Source organism: Notothenia coriiceps, unplaced genomic scaffold (assembly GCF_000735185.1).
Source record: "Notothenia coriiceps isolate Sejong01 unplaced genomic scaffold, NC01 NC01_scaffold00017899, whole genome shotgun sequence".
In the NCBI taxonomy this organism is placed as follows: domain Eukaryota; kingdom Metazoa; phylum Chordata; class Actinopteri; order Perciformes; family Nototheniidae; genus Notothenia; species Notothenia coriiceps.
In genome coordinates this window covers 16626-25718 of record NW_011350600.1, presented here as the reverse complement: position 1 = coordinate 25718, position 9093 = coordinate 16626, and the positions used below count along the sequence as shown (strand labels likewise).

At 43.3% G+C, this 9093-nt stretch overlaps 1 long non-coding RNA gene across 1 annotated transcript in view; it reads right to left on the bottom strand.

The window, feature by feature from the left end:
* LOC104950706 (uncharacterized) overlaps positions 1 to 9093 on the bottom strand; it is a 13644-nt gene that overhangs the window by 4283 nt on the left and 268 nt on the right. The window contains exon 2 of the long non-coding RNA XR_798949.1: positions 1008 to 1010. This is a non-coding gene — a long non-coding RNA (uncharacterized lncRNA). The remainder of the gene's footprint in view (positions 1 to 1007; positions 1011 to 9093) is intronic.

Below are 9093 nucleotides of genomic sequence, written 5' to 3'. Positions count from 1 at the left end.
GTTGACTCCGTCAATTGTCAGAAATTTTGAGAAGTGTTCTGACGAACTTTCCAAAGTAGAAACCTCGATGAAGGTACGTTCATGTCCACAACGGGGTAATTTCCGACGTGAAAGTAAGTAAACCGCCACCAACAAATAAATGCGACAGAGGAACGTTAACTACGTCTCGACATCGCCGACGAGGTACCGGAAAAGACAACGCAAAACGGCGACGGGGAGACACCCGCAGCTGGGCATTGCGGTGGCGAGTACACGTTGCGACAGAAGGCTGTATAAGGTGGCCAAGCCACTGGTTTCTGTTATCGACAAAAGGGTCACCGAGCTGGAGGTTGCCTTTGTTTTTGCCCTCGTACGCTCGTCATCCCACTCGTAGGACGTCAGGTATAAGGTGGTGCCATCGCCGATTAAGGTTGTGCCAGAAACGGCGGTCCATCCGGTGCGAGTCTAGCGTGAAAAAAGACGCGCGCCAGCACCGGTGCTAGTCTAGGGTGTAGGCTGTAAGGGTTTCACTATCAATCCAAGAGAGTTCGATCATTAGGAGTGCTGCAACAGCAATCAAAAACTGAGATACATCACCGGGAACGAAGAAGAAAAGAGCCATGATCAAGAGAGCTGGTTTGAGCCTAAATCTCAGAAGTTTCTGGACTTTATTAATGAAGCTGATGTGTGGATTAATTGTGATGAACATTACAAAGAAATACCACAAGCCTGCAATGAGGATGTTTCTCATATGGACAGTGTATCTGTGGTGGCCAGATCCAGTAGAGTAAGCAGGGCTTCATCCGCTTCAACAGCATCCTCAGCACGACTAACGGCCCGTCTACACTACAGGCATCAAAAGATCTTGAAGCTGGGCGTGTCTGAAGCTTGGCGATTTTTTGCGAGCATCGCGACCAACAACCAACCACATGAATCTCCCGCCCCCGACATACAAAGCAATAGCAATGTTAAAACGAAGTGAACTGGATATAAAATCCCCAAACAGGCGAAAAACCTACCAGTTTCACCCACTGTCTCTGCCACCTCCCTCCATGCCTGGTTCCTCCGGTTTGTATCCCGGTAAATAGTCCTGGTCGTAAAGAACCGGGTGATTTGCTACCGTAATTTCTCGTTTGGAATATGAGGAAATGAACTGCGGTCTGGCTCTCCCAGCTTGCACGCGGTTTGATTGGCTGCGCTTGCACTGGCGGGATTTGCATAAACGGGATTTGATTGGCTGATGCCAAGCATCGAGCCTCAAAAGTTGAACATTGTTCAACTTTTGATGCCGATAGATGCTCGTGATGCTAGCAAAGCCATGCCAAGCTCCCCACAATGCAGTTCGGCGAAGATTAAAAATCTTCTACGTCACCCCATTCAAGTGAATGGGCGAAGCGTTGAAAGCATTTTTCGATGCCTGTAGTGTAGACGGGCCGTAACCCTAAAGCTAACCGACTCCATGCAAACCAACAGCATTAAAGCTCCTTTTTCTCTTTTAGTAACCATTAAACCTTGTATGGTGACCTTTTATAGATGTGAGGGGAAGCAAAAGATCCACGTACACATATATCTGTAGACCTGTCTGAATCTTACCAGAAGAAACACGACTGTCCTTGCACATGCAGGCAATGAAAAGTGACAAAGTGTTTGTTTGCGTCACATGTGTCACAGATCAGGGTCTACAGGTTTTATTGTGCGGATCTTCCCCGACGCTCCCCCAATGACATGAAGCAGCTGTTACAATGTGGTGGGCTGAGAGATATGCAGGGCAACCCACAGTGCTACGAACACTGTGTCCCATAAACCCCCATGGCCTAGAATAAAACTGCTGATTAATAGCTTGTGCACATTAAAAGCACGATCAGGTTTGAAAGCGCCAACTGTGCTTCTGGCCCCAGAGTGTATTGAAATGCAATGCTGAGCAGGATAGAAGGGAAGCAGAAGCAGTAGTAAAGATATGCAGCGCACACCGTTAATGAAACAGCAGCGACTGTACAGTACGTTATCTATACAACGGCGGACTATACATTTAAAAAATCTGACAAATGCAAACGCTTAAGTAGAACGGAAGATATAACAACTGAGGAGCTTCTGTAAAAGCCAAAGCCCAGTGAGTTTTTTACTGGGGAAATTATTTAGGCATGAGCAGTAATACCCTCCATTACATTTTATGAAGTCAATTACCTTGAAAAAAGGCTGACTTCTTGTAGCGACACTGCTCTAACCTCTGTAGATATACTAGGGCTGCTCGATTATGGCAAAAATCATAATCTCGATTATTTGGGTCAATAATTGATATCACGATTATTAAAAACGATTATCCATTTACTTTGAAAACATCAATTTATTGGAGAAAGGAAATGTGAACAGTATGTTTTTAACAGTTGATTACCCTGAACTTTAAGTATAATTCAACTGAAAAACCAAAAAAAAAAAAAAAAAGTAATAATAAAAAAATAAGCGTTTTATTTTGATTACGTTGTTTTCGTAATCGTTCCAAGCCATAATCGTAATTGCGATTAAAATACGATTAATTGAGCAGCCCTAAGATATACACAGGAGTTCATTATCAAGACAGAATTTGGTTTGTCTTTGATTTTCTCAGAAAAACATAATCAGGGCAAAATGAGTATGAGTGGTTCCTGAAATAAAGATGAAATTGAAGGATATCATGTTGCTTCAACTTGAAGTTGTTATTTGTTTCTCGGTCGGAACTAACCTCGTACTGGTTCCTTGATTCATTCCCGTCTATTTACTGAAAAACACACTTTGCACGCTTTCCACTGAGCCCAAACTCGCCTAACAGTTCAAATCAACTCTTTTTAGCGTCTACAAATTGACACATTTAAGCCGGGACCATTCACTATCAGAACTCTTCCAGGTCTTTATTGGCAGCTGCAGTTTGGGAGGCCTTACAGCAATGAACACGGTAGCCTGAGGCAAGGATTGAGGGCTGAGAAGCTCTATCCCCCTCACTGAGGCTAGAGTCACCTCCAGGAGAAATTCTCCCAGGACCGGAGAGAGGAGGTCACCAAGAGGTCCATGCATCTAACACAAAGTGCCAGCAATGATAAAGCACGCTGCCAACAAAAGAAGAAGAATTTCCAACTTGGTGGGACCATGCTGTATCCACGGGGAGTAAATGAAAACAAGGTCAATGCATTCTGCTCTTATTACCCACGCTGGAGGAGAGGCCATCAGCTGTGTCGAGAGGCACAGAGGCAAGAAATCAAAACAGCAAGCGATACGCCGGTTGGTATGCAAAACAAGGAAATCTGTTAGGTTTGGTAATGACCTAGAGAGCATGCCGGGAAAACTTTGTTCCTCTGCACCTTGACAGGAAAGTCTGCATAAGGTATAATGGCTGCTGTATTTCCTCAGTCAACAGTTGGTGGATTCAATGCAGGAAGAATGTCCAGAATGTTTCCAGACTCCCTGTTGGTTAGTCAACCATGGGCGATTGTTTCCAGATTACAAGAGTGCCAGGAAGCCCTCGGTGACCTACAGTGTAATGGGATGGGTCTGTAATCTCCTGTTTTGTTCCCCTAGATAGTGTTGTCTTAATAAGTCTTTGTTTGGATGTAATACCCTGTCTAATAAGACTTAAGCTTCCTTTGCCTGGATGCCAGTTGGAGCCCCGGTGCCTCACAGATGGGCCAATATGACCAATTGCTCCGGTGTCACTCATGCTGACCCGCCAACACCGAGCTTTAACAGCAGGGCGATGGGAGTCCTGCCGCCAGCGGGGGGTCCGGGGGTTCAGAATCAGAAATAATCTCCCGACAAGCTGCCGTCTAATGTGCCCATTTGTCATGTGGAGCAGCGGTACAGAAACCCAACAGCCAGAAACTCTGACGACAAACTGGGTGAGACAGCAGGACTGGAAGAAGCTTTAAAGCAGAGATACAACATTTAACAATCACTTTAAATATCCCACCGTGTGTGGAGCTACGGCAAATCAGGATAAACCTCAGGATGTTTATGATGATAACCATACAATGAATAGTTCTTATGGTTTCTTGAGTTCAGTTTTTTAAGTGTTTTTATTGATGGCAAAGTTATTTGCTGCTGTTTATGAAAAGTTCTATATTAATAAAGTTTGATTGGTTGATTTATCGACTGATTTAAGATAAATATTTAGCTTCCATAGTCTTTTACAAGAGGTTCACTATGATGTATTTTATTCATAACTATTCTAACATTGCATTGTTATAGTGAAAAGTCATGATATAAATGTCTCTTTAAATGTCCCATAATGCCTCTGTGGATTGAGTTTTAGTTTTATTGCATTACACTCTTTGTTTTTCTGACTACCTTCTGTTGCTTTTATGTTGTGTATAACCCTCTTTAAGAAAACAAAAAAACATGGACTGTTCTTTACTGAATCGAACTCAAACAGATGATATGTTGAGCTTTGTGCTTGTTTGGCCATCAACACACTACAGAGGGAATGACCTCTTTACTCTGCCAGCAATTATCACCTGGCCCATTTAGCACAATCTGCACAAATCAGTGGAAGTGATTCCCCTAAGGCCTCACTTCCTATAAACCCCCCCCATCACCCCAGATGCACTTTGAAGCCCGGGAACAAAGCCCATTATTGCTCCTCTGAACGCAGTTGCTGTGACAGGTAAATGTTGTCTCTGAAGAAAATGTCCCATGATGACAACCCTCACTGCAGGGTGACTATTACCCCTGATTCATCATTCTCATATACTGCGGTGCTTTGCGTATTTCTAGCCTGCAGCTTATCAGCGGCAGCCATTCTCCCTGTGCCTTGTGCTCCTCTTTCTATCTTTCCTTTCTCTCACACTGCCCCGCTTCAGCAAATCCCAGCAGCCGAATGCTTTGCCCCGGAAATCTAATGGAAGTGATTTGACTTGCGATTAATAGGGCTGACAGAGGCAAAACGCCAGGGCAGTGCACTACTGCGCCTATTATGCTAAACACAAGCCGCATGGAAAGGAAAAACCCGCGGGTCTTTAGGCTGTTTGGTAACAGCATCTGGTGAGGTAAACACAAAACACATTTCTGAGGACTGAGACAAAAATGTGATATCAATATTTCAGCGGCAGAGTGGGGCTTCCAATTAAATCACGCATCCTGATGTAATAGAAGTCAGGATATTATTGGTTTCAGTGTTGACACCTATTACTTACGCTGTTGTGTTGCTGCAGCAGGTCCCATGTTAGTGAATACCAATAAATGGGATAATTGTCCTTCTGGTTGCTGTCTGCCTGCGAGACAAGGGTTTAATCTAATGCGCTGGAATAAACTGGAGACACTATGCTGAGGTTTAAGACCCGATATAATCAGATTGATATATAACACCTGAGTGACAACACTTAGTACCTGGGGGACTCCATGGGGACATTCAACTGCTGTTATTACAACTGTCCCTTGATTTACTGCCCCAACATACAGCCTGATCCCTTCATTGTTCTGTTCACACTATATAAATATTAAATTGTGTTCTCCCAGAATCAGGACATGGCCGCCTAAGGGACTTTCTATAAATACAGCCCGACATGGCTTTTAGGGTCCTGTGTGCATTCACTGGGCTTGCTTGGAGTAAAAGGCTGTGTGTTTGTGCAGCTCTGAGGGATGATCTGTGTGCAGCAGCCTCCCTGTGATTTCATCTCACTCAGAGGAGGGCTTTCTTCGTTTTAAAAGACAGAGCCAGCATGCCCAAGGTCTGTCAGAGGAAGGAGAGGGAATATGGGTTGAGGTCGTCCAACAGAACCTCAGAGGATTTGCTATCTTGCAATTGGGAAGAGAGATGCAAATGCAACCAATCACGGAAAGAGATTGCAATTGGGTCTAATCCTCAACGCTGTGCAAACAGATGAGCTGCTGGTGATTATCTTTCAGAGAAAAGTGAAAGGTAAGAGCTAAATAATCAGGAATAAGGTTTCCTGAATGAAAACTTCTTCGTACTTTACTTTTTTAAGTGTCTCAGAGAGAACTCATCACAATAATTGTGCTTTGAAAGGTCACCAACAAACGAGTTGAATTAGATGTTTTCCAATCCTCAATACTGTACATACAAAAGAACACAATGGCATACTACGTGATGATCAGGAATTGAGTTGAGCTGCATTAGAAAGTCATCACAAGAGTAGCTCATTGAAAGGTAACAAATAAACAAGGGTAAGTTCAAACTGATTTGTCCAATATCATATACTGTATACAGAAGAAGCAACTGGTCACTACCCTCCCTCAAAGAAGAGACGAAACTTAAGATCCCGTTGATAAGGTTTGGGTTTGACTTCATGAAACTTTTTTTATGTTTCTCACTTTTAAAGACGCCTTTTCTTTGCTGTAGTGTGTTCTGTAGGTCAATGGTCTTCAATGGTCTTCAAAAGGCTAATATCCCTGTGTTCCCTCAAGAAGGAGTTTCTCTCCACACACTTTTTGAACATTAAAGCATGGAGACACTACATGCTAATATACAGTGTTTCCCACAGAATTTGATTCTATTTGTGGGGTCAAGGCAGAACAGCCAAAGGCCCCTTAACCTATTCGGGTGGTCCACGCATCCACCCCCCCTCTCAAATAAGATAATACATGCAAGTTCATGGCTACTGTAGACAACGTTCTTGTTGCTCTGTGTTGCGTTGTTAATGAGTGAAACACACAAAAATGTTATTTACAATTTAGGCATTTAGCCAACGCCTAATTCCAAAGCGACTTACAATGACCAATTACAGGGACATTCTCCCTGGAGTAACCGAGGGCTAAGTGCCTTACTCAAGGGCAAGTGGTGTTCCAGGAAGGATTTGAACCCGATCATCAGCCCACCTCACTATCCATTGGACCACACAAAAGAAAAATAATAATCTTTTTTTTTTTTTTATTAGATCCATTTGTGGCGGACCATATTTAATTTTGGTGGCCCGCCACAAATAAATCAATGTATGGGAAACACTGATACACCTAAACATTAGCAGGATACATGCACTTTACAACAAACAAGGTTAAGTTAAAACAAATGGAATTTTGACTTTGGTGGTAACATTTAACCAAAGCAACTTACATATACTTTAAACCGGTAATACCTTATGGCGCAATTTGAGGTTAACCAACTTGCCAAAGAACGCTACGAAATGTTTACTGCTTTCGCTGGGGAACGAACCACCAACCCTCTGATTGGCAGACGCCCATTTCACCCGAGTCACAGCCATAATGGTTCATATCGGAACGTCACCCAGCTCCAAAGGTAGTCTTAGAGACCCTCTGATTAACTCCAACCAAACTTCACCACCAGCTGCTATTAAAGACCTCATGTTTAGGTTCCAGAACACATTTTGACATCCCAGTTGGAGCGTTAACATGAATACAATCATTATAAAAGTGACTACCACATACATAGCTCCGTGTTTTTAATGACGCCATGGCACCTGAATAGCAGAAACCAGAGAAATGTCACATCGTCGGGCGGAATATGCCAGAAAACGACGCTAAAGATCAAAACGACTTGTGAAATGCTGATGAGCGAGTCAACACGGCATCCCAGGGTGCAGCTCCCTCAGCGCTCACTTCACATCATTTTTATTCATTGAGTGAGCATGTCAAGTCCCTCTTTAAGTTCAAGTAAGCAAAACAATTCAAATGCCACGTTTTTTTTTCTTTCGGGGGAGCTTTAGTCGAGCGGGGAACTTTTCATTTGCACCGTGAATGGGAGCGATGTCCCTTTTCCACCGTAGCCAAAGTAGGAGAAAATGTGTGCATGCTCCATATGCCCAGTATTGGCATTATCTGAAACCAAAGAGTTACTGGCACACAATCACAGCCCTCACATTTAATTACGAGGCCCCAGTTGAGTATATTTAAGCCGTCATTATCTGCAGAGAGCAATTGCTGTTAGGACAATCTGCCGTGGCTCATAAAACAGAATTAAAAAGAATACTTAATATTCCCCTCCTCTTCCTCACACCAGTTACGGTACGTCCACACAGCAGCGTTAAAAAAAATCTTCCATTCACTTTGAATGGGGTGACGTCACTTTGCCTCACTTTTCGCCGAACTGCATTGTGGGAAGCAAAGCGGAGATTTCCAGGCATCTCAGGATTCAAAAGTTGAGCAATGTTCAACTTTTGAATCTTCTGGAGCTTTCGACGGAAGCGTCAGCCAATCAAATCATATGCCAGTACAAGCTCTAGCCAATCAAACCGCTGCTTGTGTGTCAGGGGCGGGAGCTTCATGTGATTGGTTGTTGGTCGAGCTTCAGACACGCCCGCCGGCAAGCTTTTTCCAAAGCCGCGGTGTGGACATACCGTAAGTACTAGTAGTAGTGGTAGTAGTTGTATCAGAAGTAGTAGTAGTGTATGTGTGTGTGTGGGGGGGGAGGAAACTCGGCTCTGCAGGCGCTGCAAAATGAACAACAGAAATCAGCTAATTTAACACAACAGGCGGGAGGACATGAGTTTGTGAAAGAAACTTGATCTGTTGGATTTATTCAAACACAGCCCAGGGCCAATTAATTGAACTAGATTAAAGTGAGGATTATTCATGGTTCACAGGAAGTATTGTCTTATCTTCAGGGCCCGCTGCTGCACAGCCAAAGGTCAAAGGTCAGCAGACGGGAAGACCAGCGTGGTTCGTCAACTGTCTTCAAGGAAAGATCTAAACGCCATCCTGCTGGGCCTTTGAAGTTGGTTTGAAATTTTGAAGGTCAAAACCGGCTTTAAAGTGAGGTTAAACATTTAAACTTCCCTGACTTACCAGTGAAAAATGTTACCTCTAAACAACCCAAATATTTTATCCTTAGATGATTCATTTCCTTCTGAGGATTTGCTGAATGCAGGGCTGAATATTTGAAATAGTTGAATGAACTGTAGGCTGCTTTAGCTAACAAACGGCTAAACCTGAGGCGTAAAAATGCAGATTTGAATGAAAATTGTTTCAGCCTCAAATGCACTGACTGTTTGTTGAAAGCTTGAAAGTGAAATGTTAAACTGGAAGAGTAGGACAAAAATACGTGATGAAGCTTAATATTTCAAAGAAAAAGAGGTGAAAGAGGTATAAACAACTACACGTCAAATGTGTATCTAAAGCAACCCTCCTGTGATATGCAGCAAACATATGTTTTAGTGAGGGGAGTCAGACTGAGTG